Source organism: Mesoplodon densirostris, chromosome 7 (assembly GCF_025265405.1).
Source record: "Mesoplodon densirostris isolate mMesDen1 chromosome 7, mMesDen1 primary haplotype, whole genome shotgun sequence".
In the NCBI taxonomy this organism is placed as follows: domain Eukaryota; kingdom Metazoa; phylum Chordata; class Mammalia; order Artiodactyla; family Ziphiidae; genus Mesoplodon; species Mesoplodon densirostris.
In genome coordinates this window covers 78,124,545-78,142,722 of record NC_082667.1, presented here as the reverse complement: position 1 = coordinate 78,142,722, position 18,178 = coordinate 78,124,545, and the positions used below count along the sequence as shown (strand labels likewise).

General features: G+C 39.7%; 1 pseudogene; it reads right to left on the bottom strand.

Annotated features, from left to right (window-relative positions):
* Positions 1-11,459: 11,459 nt before the first annotated feature.
* Positions 11,460-18,178, bottom strand: part of LOC132494211 (uncharacterized) — a 45,365-nt pseudogene continuing 38,646 nt past the window's right edge.

Here is an 18,178-nt window from a genome sequence, read left to right as displayed (position 1 = left end):
TCCAGTACATTAAATAACTTTCATCAAAAAATATGTTATAGGTAAAAAGCTCTGAAGGACCAGCTATGTATATGATAATTATGTTTCAGGCCTTCTAGGGTATTATATATAATAACTTGTCTTCTGGTCGTGGTCTTGAAGTCTTTATGGATCCAGCCTCAGTAGTAGCGAATTGCACTGCTACTTGGTTTGGAGTACAAATTAGACTTTAACCCTCCTGGAGGTAGAGTTTTTGGTATTGAAAACCATAGGAATGAAATTATTGTATTTCAACAAAGGATCGAGGGCTTGAGGCTTAAACAAGCCAACATATGTGTGGGAAGCAGTCAGCCTTGAGAGCACCTTCGGACATGCCAGGCATGCCGCTGCTGCTCGAAGGGACTGTCCCTACTTGTTCCCCTCCTTGTTCCATTCCATGGGAGATAAATCACCAGGGCCCAGAAATCAGAAAGAAAGTAAAATGAGACAAGCAAAGCTGTCTCCCCCCTGCACATGCAGGTTATTTTGGATGATTCTGGGTTTATGGGTTTTCTCCCAGGGAAGTTAACCTTGAGCCGAGACAGTCATTAGATAATGTAAACCACCGTCTGGCAACCTTCCCTTTTCTAGTCTATATAATCTGCACCTGTAGCATAATAAAACTTACCTTGCAACCATCAGTTGTCTTGGTCCTTCTGACCCCATTCGTTGGTGCTACTTCAGTTCCTTACCCCGTCCCTTCTGACCCTGGGCGGTGAAATCCTCTTTCTGAGGCTGGTCCATGGCAAGTGGCACCCGAACAGGGACCTGAAGCGTGAAGGCAATTAAAAGGAAAAGAAAGTGCAGGTAAGAGAACCCTTATGCAAAATATGTGTGGCCACGAGTAAAAGTGAAACTAATAGAGGCATAAGGCAACAGTCAGAAGTAAAAGAAGATGGGGCAAAAGGGCTCAAAGGAGCGTGAATTATTTGCTCAGGTTTTACTTTCCATGCTTATAGCTCGGGGTAATAAAGTTTCTACCTCACAGTTGACTGAATTTTGGCAGCATATCCATGATGTATCTACCTGGTTTCCTGATGGCGGCTCTGTGACACAGAAATCTGGCAGAAAGTTGGAGAAGATTTAAAAACTTATGAGTCTCGAGGGCCTACTCATACTGCTGTTGTTACATTTAGTTTGTGGAATCTGATAAAAATATGTTTAGGTTCTTCTCATGATAGTGTTGATTTGAATGTAAAGTCAGAAAAACATAAGCCTTTGACAGAAGACAAGACTGTATTATCAGCTACTGTGTCGCCACTTCGTAAACCGAAAGAGCTAATTAATTTAAATATTTCAGATGAAGAGGAACATTTTAACTTAACCGATGAGGCTTTTAAACATAAAAGAGAGAGGAAAAAAAACATAAAAGAGAGAATCGTCCTGAGGATGATTTTCTAATGGCTATGATAGATAAGTCAGTGAAAAAGCTGCACATTAGTAAGGACTGTCTTCCTCAAAAATCTACATCTGTAAAAATGCTCAGTCTCTTGCAACGTGCTGTATAAGCAGCAATAAAACGAGGAGAAGATCCTATTTTCTGTTGTCCTGTCCTAGAAAGACCTGATCCTAATCATCCTCAACAGGCTATTAGGGAGCATCAGGCTCTTCCTTTTAAAGTTTTGAAAGATTTAAAATCTGCTTGTGCTCAGTATGGGCCCACTGCTCCTTTTACTACTGCTATGGTTGACACTATTGCAGGAGAAGCTCTTTCCCCCGCTGATTGGAAGTCTATTGCACGAGCTTGTTTAAATGGTGGAGATTATTTAATATGGAAGTTTGATTTTTATGAACGGGCTGCTGAAGAAGCAGAAAAGAATGCTACCCATGATATTCCAGTGGATTATCATATGCTGATTGGGGAAGGACCATATATTTCTTTACAAGATCAATTAACTTATACCTTTGTTGCTTATCCTCAAATAAATCATTTGGCATTACAAGGCTGGAGGAAATTACCTTCTACACACAAAACTGAGGATCTTTCAAAAATGAGACAGGGACCTGATGAACCATATGCTGATTTTGTAGATAGATTGTTACAGGCGGTGGGGAGACTCATTGTGGATGGACTCACTGGTACAATTGTAGTTAAGCAACTTGCTTTTGAAAACGCTAATAATGCATGTTAGGCTGCGATTCGACCTTGGAGAAAACGGGGAACACTGGAGGATTATATTCGCCTTTGTGCAGACATTGGGCCTGCTTATATACAGGGTGCTGCTAGGGCTGCAGCATTAACTAAAGTGGGGTTTAAAAACAATCAAAAGAGAACAAAGACTAGTTTTCAATGTGGAAAGGCAGGTCATTTTGCTGGAGAATGTGGATTTTTTCATTGTAACCCTGCTCCTTCCTTCCCTACTCAAAAACCTCCAGATGGTCCGAAAATCCCTGGTTTATGCCCTAAATGCAATAGGGGAAAACGTTGGGCACGAGATTGTCGCTCAGTGGCCCACAGGGATGGGACACCACTGTCGGGAAACTCCTCCCGGGGCCTTCCCGGCCCCAACAAATAATAGGGGCAACGTCTGTGTATCCTCCTCAAACTATCAATCAGACATTAACCAAAACCAAAAACATACAATATCTTCGCTCTCCAGAGCAACAGCAGGAAGCACAGGACTGGACCTCAGTACCTCCGCCCGATATGTATTAACTCCTGCAGTGGGTCCTCAGGCCCTCTCTATGGGCATCTATGGACCTTTACCCAAGGGTTTGATTGGACTATTATTGGGAAGAAGTAGTGTCGCCATGAAGGGTTTAACTATTATGCCAGGACTCATAGACTCTGAGTACGAAGGAGAAATAAAAATCATGGCACAAACTATTAAAAATATAATAACGATTTCTCCTGGTGATAAAATTCCACAATTGCTACTTTTGCCCTTTGTACCTCATGGACAAATTTTACAACATCAAAAGAGAGAAACAAAGGCTTTTGGATCATCTAGTGCTGCCTACTGGATTCAGAAGATAGGGAAAGAACGTCCAGAAATGAAATGAACCATGAATGGAAAGGTTTGTTCAGGTTTGTTAGACACTGGAGCTGATGTCTCTGTTATGACGCAGATGCACTGGCCTAAACATTGGCCCATTAGTCCTATTATTACAGAACTTCAAGGAATAGGACAGAGTTCTCCTATGCAAAGTAGTCAGTTATTATTATGGCAAGATAGTGAGGGCCATTCAGGATACTTCCAGCCTTATGTTTTGCCTGGGCTGCCTTTAAACCTCTTGGGCCAAGATATATTAAAAGAAATGGGAGTATTACTTTATAGTCCAAATTCTCACATCTCTAATATGGTGTTGGATCAAGGATTTCTTCCCACAAAAGGGCTGGGAACAAATCAAAAAGGAACTGTCTATCCTATTGATGTGAAAATAAAAAGTGATAGACAAGGTTTGGGTTTTTCTTAGGGGCCTTGGATTCTCCTCCACTCACTGCTGGTCCAATTACTTGGCTGAGTGATGACCCTGTATGGGTGGACCAATGGCCCCTCACAAAGGAGAAATTAGAAGCTGCAGAACAATTAGTACTGGAACAATTCGGGCATTTAGAAATTTCCAATAGTCCTTGGAATACTCCTATTTTTATTATCAAGAAAAAGTCTGGAAAATAGAGGTTATTACAGGGTCTAAGAGCTGTTAATAAAACTATGCTAATAATGGGAGCTCTTCAACTAGGCCTACCCTCTCCAACAGCCATACCACACAATTATCATCTTTTAGTTATAGATTTAAAGATTGTTTTTTCACTATTCCTTTGTTTCCTGAAGATAGAAAACATTTTGCTTTTAGCTTGCCTTCCTTAAATTTTAAGGAACCCATGAGGAGATTTCAATGGAAAGTATTGCCTCAGGGCATGGCAAATAGTCCTACATTATGCCAAATATATGTGGCTCAGGCCTTAACTCCTGTGAGAAAAAGGTTTCCAGCGTTATATCTCATACATTATATGGATGATATACTTTTAGCCACTGATAATATTTCTTGATTAGAGACTGCTTCTCAGTTTTTACAACAATCCTTACAATCATTTAGCTTGGTCATTGCCTCAGAAAAAATTCAAAGACAATCTCCATTTTTCTATTTGGGAAAATATATTGATAACTCTACCATTAGGCCTCAAAAACTGCAAATTCGAGTTGATAATTTAAAAACATTAAATGATTTTCAAAAATTACTTGGAGATATTAATTGGCTAAGGCCTTCCTTAGAACTTACTACTGCTTAGTTAGAGCCTTTATTTGATATTCTTAAAGGTGACTCAGATCCTTCTACTTCACGATCTATGACTCCAGAGGATTTCAAGCTTTCCAAATAGTTAATAGAGCTATCAGCTCTGCACAATTAACTCGAATATATACTCACCTGCCAATGTCTTTAGTTGTTTGTCCAACACCTCATGTGCCTACTGCCATCTTATGGCAAACTGTTGGAATTATTGAATGGATTCATATGAAAACTCCATCCTCTAAAGTTCTTAACCCTTATTATGAACTTATTATTAAGTTAATAATGCAAGGTAGAACTAGATGCTTACAACTTATAGGTATAGAACCTTCTCAAATTATTATCCCTTATTCAGTTAGTCAACAAAATTGGCTTTTTCAACATAGTAATGAATGGGGTCTTGTTCTTGCAGGATTTTCAGGTACCTTGGAATGCCATTAGCCTGCTGATAAATTGATCCAATTCAGCAAACTTAACTCTTATATCTTTCCTTCTATAATTAGGCAACAGCCTATTCCTCATGTACCTTTGGTTTTTTACAGACGGTTCTTCTTCAGGAGTGGCTACTGTAATCATTGACGATGGAACAAAACTCATTAAACAAACTTCCTTGACTTCAGCTCAACGTGTTGAACTGTATGCTGTCATTATGGCTTTTAAACACTTGCCTTCTATATCTTTTAATTTGTTTTCTGATAGTAAATATCTTATTAGCTTATTATTTCTTCTGGAGACTGCGACCAGAGGATATACTAATGACCCTGAATTATCATCGTCTTTTCGTTTGCTTCAACAGCTTATTCGTTCCCACGATGGTCCTGTTGCAGCTCTGCATATCCGTGCTCATTCTAACTTGTCTGGTCCATTGTCTAAAATGAATGGGACTGCAGATGTTTTAACTCGATCTAAACGTGATCTTTATCCTGTGCATTTTCCTCCCAAAAATAAAGTTAAAGTTACTCTTCCTCCTCAATCTCTTTTCCCTAAAGCAGGACATATCCCAATTTACCGTCCTCCTCCTTTCCGTTCGTCATACTGTCAAGAATGGCTAAGGTATTGCATTCATTATCTTCATACTGTTGATACTCATGGTCCATGTCCTGGACACCCTCATATTATGGTAAGTTATGATCAAACTGCTTCACGAGCAGCACAACAATCGCATGCTTTACACCATCAGTCGGCGGCTACATTACGCACACAATTTTCCCTTACTCGTGAAGCTGCCCTGACAAATTGCTAAGCAATGCCCACAGTGCTTACCTCACCTTCCTGTTCCACATTATGGTGTTAATCCTCGTGGATTATTACCTAGTCATTTATGGCAAATGGATGTTACTCATATCCCGTCTTTTGGGAAATTACAGTTTGTTCATGTCACTATTGATACTTATTCTGGTTTCCTCTGTGCTACAGCACAGACCCGAGAAGCTACTAAACATGTTATCACTCATTTATTACACTGTTTTGCTTTCATGAACCTTCCCAAAATTATTAAAACAGACAATGGGCCCACTTACACCAGTGTTGCTTTTGCAACATTTTGTAATTCATTACAAATTACCAATATTACAGGCATTCCATGTAACCCTCAAGGACAAGGTATTATACAACGTGCAAATAGATCTTTAAAGCTAACTATTGAAAAAATAAAAATGGGGGAATTATATAGAACAACACTACATAACCTTATAAATCATGCTCTGTTTATTTTAAATTTTCTCACTGTTGACAGGGGAAAGGTTGGTGGCTGAGCCAAGATTGGCCTTTCAATCTCTGGAGGTCCTCGGGAAAGATCTGCTAACCAGCCCTTGGTGTGGTCCTGATCCTGTGTTGATTTGGGAACGTGGTCACGTGTGTATATTTCCCAGATCAGCTCCTGGACCTCTCTGGCTTCCTGAGCGCTTGCTTAGTCAAGCAAATAGATGGCTCGCCACAGCTCACAACTAGTTCAGAAGATGAAGAAGCTCTGCATCTCTCCCGAAAATTTGACAGTGTTGATTCAGAAAAAGAAGAAGAAGAGGAGACCACTTGCCAGGACGACTCAAAGGAGTGATGTTCCAACTTGGGGACAAATTAAACAATTGGTTTCACGAGCTCAAGAGTTAGTGAAACAACAGAATAATCCTGTTACACCTGTGACTTTATTTTTGGCTATGTTGGCAACCATTTCATGTGTTCCCTCTGTTAATGCAGCAACTTACTGGGCCTATGTACCTGATCCTCCACTATTAAAACCCATATCTTGGTCTGAAGCAGAGTTTCCTGTATTTTACAATGATACTGTTTATGGGCCTCTTATTGGGAATATAAAACAAATCGATATGTCTATAAATTATACTAACTGGTTTAGTACCTATCCTGTCTGTCTTAGCCCATTGAATCTGGAAACTGGATGTGTAAAGGCTATTAGTTATGAGCATACAGATGTTTATGAGGGAACGGATCAATCGATTAGTTTGTCAGGCTCTCCATGCATCCTTCATTTTACAGGAACCAACATTACTCTTACATGCCCGGCTACCAGCCGGCGAGAGGATCTTAAGGATACAATCATTTGCTATAAAAATGGGCAACCTATTAATATTAGAGGTCAAATCTCATACGCCTCACCACTTAGGGATTCTGCTATTACTATAGCCAAGGTTACAGGTGAAGATTCAGGAAATTATTTGTGTATGAAGCGTTTACTTGGAGGACAAGGGATACTTATGGCTGGACATATGGTTACTATTCTTAAGAGAAAAATCAAAAAATCAATTTCCTCCTTTTATGACCATTAACTTTCCTGGATCCAATTTTGAATGTTGCAATGCATCTTGGAATAATAACCAAATATGGTATACTATAGATTATACCAAGGGGTAAATTCTTATCTCTTGTATTCCCGTCATAGATAGGTTTATCGCATTTCAAAAGAACTGGGGTATATGGAAACTAGCTCTAACTTATTCCAGTACACCTGTTATAACTTGTGTCGCTCCTCCATATACACTTTTGATTGGTTCTATTAACATTGGTAATTCTTCCAAAGGAGGATATAATATTAGCTGTGTTCATTGTATTTTTACAGTTGTATGTTCCCTTCTGCAGGAACACAATCTGTGCTTATACTAAAGTAACCCATATATGTTATGGTGCCTGTACATCTGAGAGAACCTTGGTAGGAAGATACTGGAGTACAGGCATGGGTGGAACTCTCTAAAGCCTTGCAGAGAAGGAGACGCTTTATTGGGTGGCTAATAGTAAGTTGACTTGCCTTGGCTGCTCTGTCTGCTACCGCGGCTACTGCCCGTCTTGCTCTTTCACAGAGTATTAATCATGCTCACTTTGCTAATCAATTATCTCAAAATACCAGTCTTGCTTTATCTTTACAAAGTCACATAGATTTACAGATGAATAACAAGTTAGATGAATTTAAAAACGCAATTTGGGGGATTGGAGATCAGATGGCAGCATTAAAATTGAGGATGCGTGTAGCTTGTCATGAAAAGTATACATGGATTTGTGTTACTCCTTACAAGTACAATGACTGTATTTGGGAATGGGAAAAAGTAAAAATGCATCTGCTGAGTGTTTGGTCAGATAATAATATTAGTCTTGACCTTAAGAAATTAAATGCTGAAATTCAGGATATGCAAAATGCACATCTTGATGATATTTGGCAAGAAGATGTAATTAAAACTTTACTGGACCATTTAAAGTGGTTAAACCCTCAGTCGTGGATTACTGGAGGGTTGTCAGGATTTATTACCCTGGCCATAATTTGCCTATTATTGATAATAATCTTCTCATGTCTGTTTCGTATCCTCACGCAACAATATACTACTCTCGGCACTACGCTTCATGGAATTATTTTGCAGCAAAAATTAAAAAATAAAAAAGGGGGAACTGAGGGAAACAGTCAGCCTTGAGATCAGGCTACGGACATGCCAGGCATGCCGCCGCTGCTCGAAGGGACTGTCCCTACTTGTTCCCCTCCTTGTTCCATTCCATGGGAGATAAATCAGCAGGGCCCAGAAATCAGAAAGAATGTAAAATGAGACAAGCAAAGCTGTCTCCCCCCTGCACATGCAGGTTATTTTGGAAGATTCTGGGCTTATGGGTTTTCTCCCAGGGAAGTTAACCTTGAGCCGAGACAGTCTATAGATAATGTAAACCACCATCTGGCAACCTTCCATTTCTAGTCTATATAATCTGCAACCGTAGCATAATAAAACTTGCCTTGCAACCATCAGTTGTCTTGGTCCTTCTGACCCCATTCGTCGGTGCTACTTCAGTTCCTTACCCCGTCCCTTCTGACCCTGGGCGGTGAAATCCTCTTTCTCCGGCTGGTCCGCAGCACATATGAATAGATGTTTTTGTCTTGCTGTACTGCACATATGCTGTCTAGTAACAGATATTTTGTCTGCTAGTAGTGTTGTAGATTATGTCTTTCCAAAGCGCTGAGGCAGTGCACCTATTCTGTAGTTGCAGCTGATGCCTGAATGTATCCTAGCTGACAAATTATTGATTAATAAGAACTTGAATTTCTAAAGATTAGTACTGTTAACCAAATCTGAGCAAGGAGTCTCAAATGTAATTCTTAGCCAGAATTACATGTTAATGAAACATTTAACAGTGTGAATCGAGGAACATCAGTGTAGGGATTTCTTTTCATTTATTTTTTACCTGTTTGAAATATCAGTTAAAGGTTGGCAGCTTGGTTGCAGACGAACGGTCATTTGAAGTTCACCAAACTACTTAATGTGGAATAGGATAACAGACTTCCAACGCCCTCAAGGCTGTGACCTTGCAGCCATTTTACACAGCACATCATCATCCTATAGGGATGAACCTTTCCCTGGCCCGAAAAGTAGCTGCTCTGTTGAAGCTTTGCTTATTGGAACAGGCTTTTGTTTCCAGGTTACATGTCTGTGGAAGACTTAATTCTGAATAGAGATATAGATATTACTGGAAACTAATTGTTTTTCTATTATACTCTGCTTTATCAAAAAAGTAAAACATTTAAATTGGGCTACAAAAATTCAGATGTTGTCTTGCAATCTTTAAACAATAAATGAATGATTTGCCCTTAAAAAAAAGAATTAAGCTGTTGGTCCCACATCAGACAAATCACCCTTATACCTCCTGTCAATATTGTTAACAGAGACTGTTACTTTATGAATCCTTATGATCCCGTGATTCTTTCTTTCACGTTTCAGGGCACAGCAGGTGAGAGAGTGGATTTGTTAAACTGGGTGGGTTTATCCTTCTTTTATGCGTTCATTCAATTTTATGTTCATTTACTTACTATACACATATGGCAATAGAAGCTGCTAAAGCAATCATTGCTATTGTGCAAAACAACAAGGCACAGAAGCAGATGTCTTCTTTCCGAGATTTCTCCCCCCAGGATTATTGTGATTAAAGATACCTTCCCACAGTTTCCTGGAGAGGACAAGGGGCTACTCGCTAGAGGTTTTTTAATGACTTGGAGAAAGGCTCAAATATGCCCCCATTATGGTAATCCACCCCAAGGGCAAACCACACAAGAATATTATGAATTTATTTTATTTTTCTATCCTTGCAAAGGTAATACTCAGCTCATTAGAATATGAAAACTATACTGTCAAATTTCAGAATTACATGGATGAAGAAAATCACCAAAGTGGCATCATATCATGTGTGTTATAGTTGTATTGACTATATTAACTATGTTGTGTTAACAATGTATTGTATAACTATATATTGAAAAGGCAAAATGCTGTACCTTATTTCAGAGAAAATAATTATGTTGGCAAACCCCAAACTGTACATTGTAGACGGGTCCTAGGAAAAGAAGATTTAATTCATAGTGGACAAGAGGTTAGCTTCTGTTTTCAGCCATGTGCTATTTCAAGAATTAAACATCATGAATAATACAGGATATAAGAGGAATAGTCTAAAGATGGAAAAGCACATTTTGATTAGGAAAGAGAATTTAAGGCTTAAGTCTTTATTTTTTTTTGAGGAAAACTGCCTTATTACTATGAGATAAGAAAATTGTTTCCTTCTTTTCTTCCTTGCTTTCTTCTTCTTCTTCTTTTCTTTAACCTTTTTTACTTTGGATATTTGGATATTTGACCTCTAAGCTGAGATGACTGGAAATGCCTCCTCTGGGCACTAAATGCTGACACCTCCGGATAAGAGGGAAGCTGCAAAGTAGAAGAATTGAAGGTCAGTATGTTGATGTTGGTCTCAAGCACATTGATGTACATTTGTGTATTGGGGAAGGGGAGTGAAGCTTGAGAGTGGGCCAGTGGGGAGGGGTAAATATTTTGTGATGCTGTCTACCTATGGGCTTATAAAGTTTACAGCTGCATTAGGAGGACAAGCACTACCATTCGCATGAAAAGTAGGGCAGACGTCAGTTGCAAAAGCTTCTAGCCATACACATAGGGAAATACATAAATGATACACCTTATTGCATTCACCCATTCACCCTCCCCTGTTCACGCTAATTGGAAATTTCTATCCATTTCAGAGAAGTAACACAACTGTCAATCATTTTCCCTGGCACGAATCTTCCAGGAGGAAGAAAATGGAACACGCCTAGCAGCAGAGCTCACGCACTAGCCCATGTGTCTTAGATTTAATATCTGATCACTAGCTGGATTGAAGCCAAGAGGTGGTTCACAAAGTTGCTGCATATTAGAATCACCTGGGGAACTCTGAGCCCTCCCTGTGCCCAGGCTCCTCCCTAGACCTACTGAATCAAAATCTCTGGGGCTGGGACCCAGACACCAAAGTTTCTCTTAAAAGCTCTTTAGGGGAAGGGATATGGGAACAGATGTATATGTATAACTGATTCAGTTTGTTATAAAGCAGAAACAATTTAAAAAAATATTTAATACTAAAAAAAAAAAAAAAAAAAGAGCTCTTTAGGTAATTCATACGAGCAGCAAAGCTTGAGAACCAGCCCAATAACGGGAACAAACGTATTTCACACAGATAAAGTGGGGCAATTCATATGTTAAAAGAACATGAATATATATATATATATATATATATATACATATATATATATATATATATATTTCTTTCTTTTTTTCTCTTTATTCTGTTTGTGTTTCAAATAGTCTTTTTTTTTCCTTCTGCAAAAAGCGTTATTGTTTCCATTTGGTCCAAGGCTTGGGAGAGGGCTCCAGGGCGGTTACAAAGCTGCCTAGTGGCTGCAGAGCTGGGCTTCAGGCAGAAGCTCTGACGCCAGAGGGGCTCCTCAGAGGCCGCTGGACTTCAGAGACTCCTGTTTGTGCTCGAGCGTGAGCCTTTCGAAAAGCTACTCGCCCAGCACAGCCTGCGGACCAGCCAGCCTGCGGAGGTTGGTCAGGTGGTTGCCCATCTTCTTGATGAGTTTCAGCTGCTCCTCCAGGAAGCGGCTCTCCGGGAAGTCACAGAGGTGGGAGTCTGCGCGGGCAGGACCCAGGGCGCGCAGATCCGATAGTGCCTGGTTCAGGTTCTTCTCCCTAAGAATGGCGGCTTCCACAGTGTCCTGGGGTTTACCCCACTCATCTTGAGAAGGCTTACGCGCATCCTGGAAGAGGGCGCGGCCGCAGCACTTGTTCTGCATTTTCAAGAGTCGCTGGGCGCCCTCACACTTCTCTTCAGCCAGTTGGCGAAAACTGTGGCCCCCATTGTCCAGAGTCCCACTGTTGCTGTGGAAATAGAAGCTTAGAGAGAGGTAAGTGTCCACAGATGCATGTTGAACAGGCGGTGGATGGCGGCCTCCACCTCGATGGAATAATTCTGACGAACCTGGGAACTCGTGGTTGATCAGTGATAAGGAGCTAAGCTCCAAAAACGGTGTTGGCCTGTCCTGGAGGCTGAGGATAGCTGAGTGGCTGATTCCAAAGGTTGCGACAGGAAGAAATGTTGGAGGGTGGTCGGGGGCTGGAGCAAGGAGCGTCCCTGGGTCTGTTCATTGCAAACACCGTTGAAGCCAAAGACAGATCTGCAGGACTGCCGAGTGCACTGCCTCAAATAGGCTTTGATATAAATGAACAAGAAGTCCAAGCAAGGACAAAACTTACCCTTCCCCCCACCAAAATATCTGGTGATACTAGAATCTAGATCTGGGAAGGGATTCTTCCATTACTTTAACATTCCAAGCCACTAGAGCAGTGGTTCTCAAAGTATGGTCACCTTGTAAGCAAGCAGTACCCTATGGGGCCTTCCTAGGACAGACCCATCCCCCATAGCCTCTGCTGTAGTTCCTCTCTGAAGTCCTCAGATAATAGTATCTCAGGCATATTTCTTGAGTTTTCAGATGCTAAAAACCACCACCCAATGGAAGAAATTAACTCTTTGATGATCATGAGCACACAGCCCCCAGACCTTCTGGCACCTCAGGATGGATAATGTTACCTGCCCTGTGGCCTCAACATCAGCCAGTCAGATGATTGTGCACGAGCTGATCACATTCCCTGGGACGTCCCTCCCTCACGTGGCCTTTAAAAATGCTTTGCTGAAATCCTTTGGAGATTTCAGGGTTTTTGGAACACGGGCCACCCCTCTCCTTGCTCGATCCTGCAATAAACCTTTCTCTGCTCCAGACTGCAACCTTTCGGTTTGTTTGGCCTCACTGTGCTTCAGACACACGAACATGCATTCGGTAACAACCTGACCAGCTTTACCAGCATCCCCTGATAATGTGTCAGATATTCAAGTTTCAGGGCCCTGTCCCAGCCCTATGGAATCAGCAACTCTAGTGGGGCTCAGTGATCTCTGTTATAACTGGCCCTCCAGATGATTTTTATTCACCTTAAAGTTTGAAAATATCTGCATTGTCAGCTGCCAAAGTGTCCACCAGCAGGTGAAGGGGAGAGACGCCTGGAAAAGATAGGGAGTAGCCAAGGCAAGTACAGCAGCATTTGCCGTGGTAGTAATGGAGAATGCCTTTTCTCCACTGGTTGGCACAGACTAGTATCTGTGGGCAGTGGCAGGGTTATTTAGGATGCTTTACATTTCAACGTAGACTGACCTCTGTCCTGGTTTGCCAGGGACTTCCCCTGTGTGAGCACTTAAAATCTCATCCTGGCAAACCCCTTAGCCCTGGATTTGAAGAACTTAGGAAATCACATGAAATTTAGGGGAAACATGATCTAGGTTTTGGGCAAGTCACAAGTGCTCATTAAAGCTAAGCAAGTATGGACAACATCTAGCCTTCTTTACTCCTTTGCAGGAAGGTAAATCTGATTGGGTGAAAGAACTTATTGTTAAGAAATCTTTGTAGAAACATCCCCTTCTGCTTAGTCCGCTGGTTCTCACTTCTGGCTAGACAATGGCATCGTCTGAGGAGATTTAAAATGATTTTATTGGTTTAGGATGACCAACTGTTGGTGTGAGGGTTTTTAAAAAGTGCTTCAGATGATTCTAATGTGCAGCCAAATTTAGGTGCCACTGCTTAAGCTTTTGAACCGCTGCTACATATTTTCACCTCATCTTCCTATGAGAATATCCAACTGTCGTTGGTTTGTTTTTTTTTTTCTTTTTCTTTTTTTAACTGTCTTATTATAAGATTTACTGTCTTAAATAAGATTGAATGTACAGAAAATCCTGCTAGTCCATCTGGTATAGCTGAATCCTTAGAATAATATCGTTAAGATATATACCATTTAAGTATTGTGATTGGCCTTTTAAAAATTAACATATGCATTGAATTATTACCATCTGTTTTGAAGCTGTCATGTTGGGTAGCTATACCTCTAATCTGCTGCCATTGCTAAATATCTGGACACCTCTTATTAGGAATTGCTTTTAAACATCTTTCGGGGTTAAAACCAAGATTGCTGTATCATTTGTACTGGGACCACAAAAACCTCACAAAGATCCCCCACTGTACTTTCTACCCCCATGTCTAACCCTTGGCAACTTCTAATCTGTGCTCCATCTCCACAGTTTTGTTATTTTAAGAATAATATGTAGGGCCTCCCTGGTGGCGCAGTGGTTGAGAGTCCGCCTGCCGATGCAGGGGATACGGGTTCGTGCCCCGGTCTGGGAGGATACCATATGCCGCGGAGCGGCTGGGCCCGTGAGCCATGGCCGCTGGGCCTGCGCGTCCGGAGCCTGTGCTCCGCAACAGGAGGGGCCACAGCAGTGAGAGGCCCGCATACCACAAAAAAAAAAAAAAAAAAGGAATTGCTTTTAAACATCTTTCGGGGTTAAAACCAAGATTGCTGTATTATTTGTACTGGGACCACAAAAACCTCACAAAGATCCCCCGCTGTACTTTCTACCCCCATCTCTAACCCTTGGCAACTTCTAATCTGTGCTCCATCTCCACAGTTTTGTTATTTTAAGAATAATATGTAGGGCCTCCCTGGTGGCGCAGTGGTTGAGAGTCCGCCTGCCGATGCAGGGGATACGGGTTCGTGCCCCGGTCTGGGAGGATCCCATATGCCACGGAGCGGCTGGGCCCGTGAGCCATGGCCGCTGGGCCTGCGCGTCCGGAGCCTGTGCTCCGCAACGGGAGAGGCCGCGACAGTGAGAGGCCCGCATACCGCAAAAAGAAAAAAAAAAAAAAAAAAAAAGAATAATATGTAAATATGATCATGAATTACTTAATCTTCGGAGATTGGCTTTTTAAAATTTTTCCCTCGGCATCATTCCCTTGAAGTTCATTTCAATTTTTGCATATATTAATAATTTGTTCCTTTTTGTTGCTCGGTAGTATTCTATCATAAGATTTTATCACAATTTGTTTCAACATCCATCCATTGAAAGACATTTGGGTAGTGGCCAGTTTTGGGCTGTTATAAATAAAACTGCTATGAACATTTATGTGTAAGTTTCTGTGGGAACTTAATTAAGTTTTTGTTTCTTTTGGATAAATGCTCAAGAGTACAATTACTGTGTTGTAGGGTGAATCTACTTTTAGGATTAAAAGAGACTGTCAAGCTGTTTCTCAGAGTGGCTAAACCATTTTATTTTCCCACCAGTGATGTGATATCATTTTTCTATGTACTCACCAGCATTTGATGTTGTCACTATACTTTAATTTTCGTTATTCTCTGATATCTCATTATGGTCTGAATTTGCATTTCCCTAATGGCTAATGATGTTGAGCATCTTTTCATGTGCTTCTTTGCCATGTGTATATTCTCTTCCATGAAATGTCTGTTCCTGTCTTCTGCCTATTTTCTAGTTGGGTTTTTTAAAGTTGTTTGGAGAGTTCTTTGTATATTATAGATACAAGTCATTTGTCTCATGTGGGATTTTCAAATATGTTATCCCACTGTGTAATTTGAGTTTTCATCCACTTAAAATGATCTTCTATGAAGCATTTTTAACTCATTTTGATGAGATCCAATTTATCAATTTTGCTTTTATTGATCATACTTTCGGTGTCAAGTCTAAGAATTATTCACGTAGTTCTAGGTGCCAAAGATTTTCTCCTATTTTTTTTCCTAAAAATGTCCTGCTTTTACATTGAAGATTATGATCCACTTTGATTTAATTTTTGTGTAAGGTGTGGAGGTTTAGGTTAAGGTTCATTTTTTGTTTGTTTGTTTTTGTCGAGGGATGTCCAACTGTTTCAGTACCATTTTTTGAAAAGTCTATTCTTCCTTGATAGCTTTCACACTGCTGTCAAAAACAAGTTAAATGTATTTATGTCAGTCTATTTCTGGGTTCTCTATTCCATTCCATTGATCTGTGTATCTACCCTCCATCATTACTGCAAAATCTTGAAATTGGGTAGATGAATTCCTCCCATTTTAATCTTCCTTTACAAATTGTTTTAGCTATGCTTCAGCCTCTTCTTACCATATAAATCTTAGAATAAGCTTGTCTATATCCACAAAAACCTTGAGGGCCTTGTAAGAGTAACTCTGTTAAGCCTCTTAACTTGGGGAGAATTGACATCTTTATTATGTTGTGTTTTCTAATCCATGAACAAGGTATGTCTCACTATTTGTTTGGGACTTTTAAATTTTTCTTCATCAGCATTTTGTAATTTTCAGTATAGAGGACCTATAAATGTCTTATTGGGCTTATATTTAAGTATTTATTTAGGTCAGTTGTAAATGGCATCACATATTTTTATTTAAGCTTCTACACATTTGTTATTAATATATAATTTGATAAAACTGTGTTGATTTGTACTCTAAAACATTTACAAACTAATATTATTTCTCAAGCTTTTTGTGGATTCCTTGGTATTTTCTCCATTTAGATTATCATCTCCTCTTCAGATACCGTTTTACTTTTCCTTATTTAATATAGTAGTATATATTACTGTTCAACATTCAGTAGGATATATTCCTTCCTATTCAACGTAGTAGGAATAGTCCTTTTATCTTTTAAGTAAATGTTTTAAAAATTTAACTTTTAAATTTATGTATTTATTTATTTTTGCTTTATTTTCTTACTAGAACCTCCATTAATATATTTAATAAAAGTGGTGAGGGCAGATATCGGTGCCTTGTTTCTGATCTTACAGAGAAAGCATTCAGTCTTTCACAGTTAAATATAATGTCGGTATAGGTTGTTTGTAGATCCTCTTGATGAGTTTCAGTATGTTCCTTTTCTATTCCTAGTTTTCTTGGGGGTTTTTTTCTTCTTTTTTTAAATTTTTTAACTTTATTTTTATTTTTTACAACTTTATTGGAGTATAATTGCTTCACAATGGTGTGTTAGTTTCTGTTTTATAACAAAGTGAATCAGTTATACATATACATATGTTCCCATATCTCTTCCCTCTTGCGTCTCCCTCCCTCCCACCCTCCCTATCCCACCCCTCCAGGCAGTCACAAAGCACCGATCTGATCTCCCTGTGCTATGCGGCTGCTTCCCACTAGCTATCTACCTTACGTTTGGTAGTGTATATATGTCCATGCCTCTCTCTCGCTTTGTCACAGCTTACCCTTTCCCCTCCCCATATTCTCAAGTCCATTCTCAAGTAGGTCTGTGTCTTTATTCCTGTTTTACCCCTAGGTTCTTCATGACCTATTTTTTCTTAGATTCCATATATATGTGTTAGCATACGGTATTTGTCTTTCTCTTTCTGACTTACTTCACTCTGTATGACAGACTCTAGGTCTATCCACCTCATTACAAATAGCTCAATTTTGTTTCTTTTTATGGCTGAGTAATATGTCATTGTATATATGTGCCAAATCATGAATGGGATTGGATTTTGTCAAATGCTTTCTCTGCATTAATGGATAGGATCACATGACTTTTCCCCCTTAATCTATTGGATATGGTAGATTACATTGTTTGATTTTCAAATATTTAACCAACTTTGCATAACTGGAATAAATACCACTTGGTCATGATATATTATTCTTTTTATATATTTCTGGATTTAATTTGCTAATCTCTGGCTGAAGATCTTTACAGGCAATTTCATAAAACATATTGGTCTATAGTCTTCTTTTTATACTATTCCTGTCTGGTTTTGGTATCCAGGTAATACTGGCTTCATAAAATTAATTAGGAACGGTTCCCTCTACTTCTATTTCTTATCAAATCATGTAAAATTGGTTTTCATTCTTTAAGTCTTGGGTAAAAGTGAAACATCTAAGCCTGAATATTTCTTTTGGGAGTTTTTAGATGAAAAATCAGTGTTTCTAATGGTTACAGGAAAATTGAGATTATCTATTTCATCTTGGCTGAGTTTGGGTAGTTTTGGGTGTAGAAGAATTGGCCCATTTCATCTACATTTTTGAATTTAGAGTGTAGACTTGTTCATAATAACTTGTCCCTTATTAACCTGCAGGATATGTCATGGTATCCCTGGTTGCATATCTGATATCTGTGATTTGTGCCATCTCTGTTTTTACCTTTATCAGTCTTGCTAGATCTTTATTGATTAAATTGTTTATTTCCAAGAACCAGCCTTTTGTTTCATTGATTTTCCCCCCCATTTTCCTGTTTTCAGTTTCATGGATTTCTGTTTCATCTT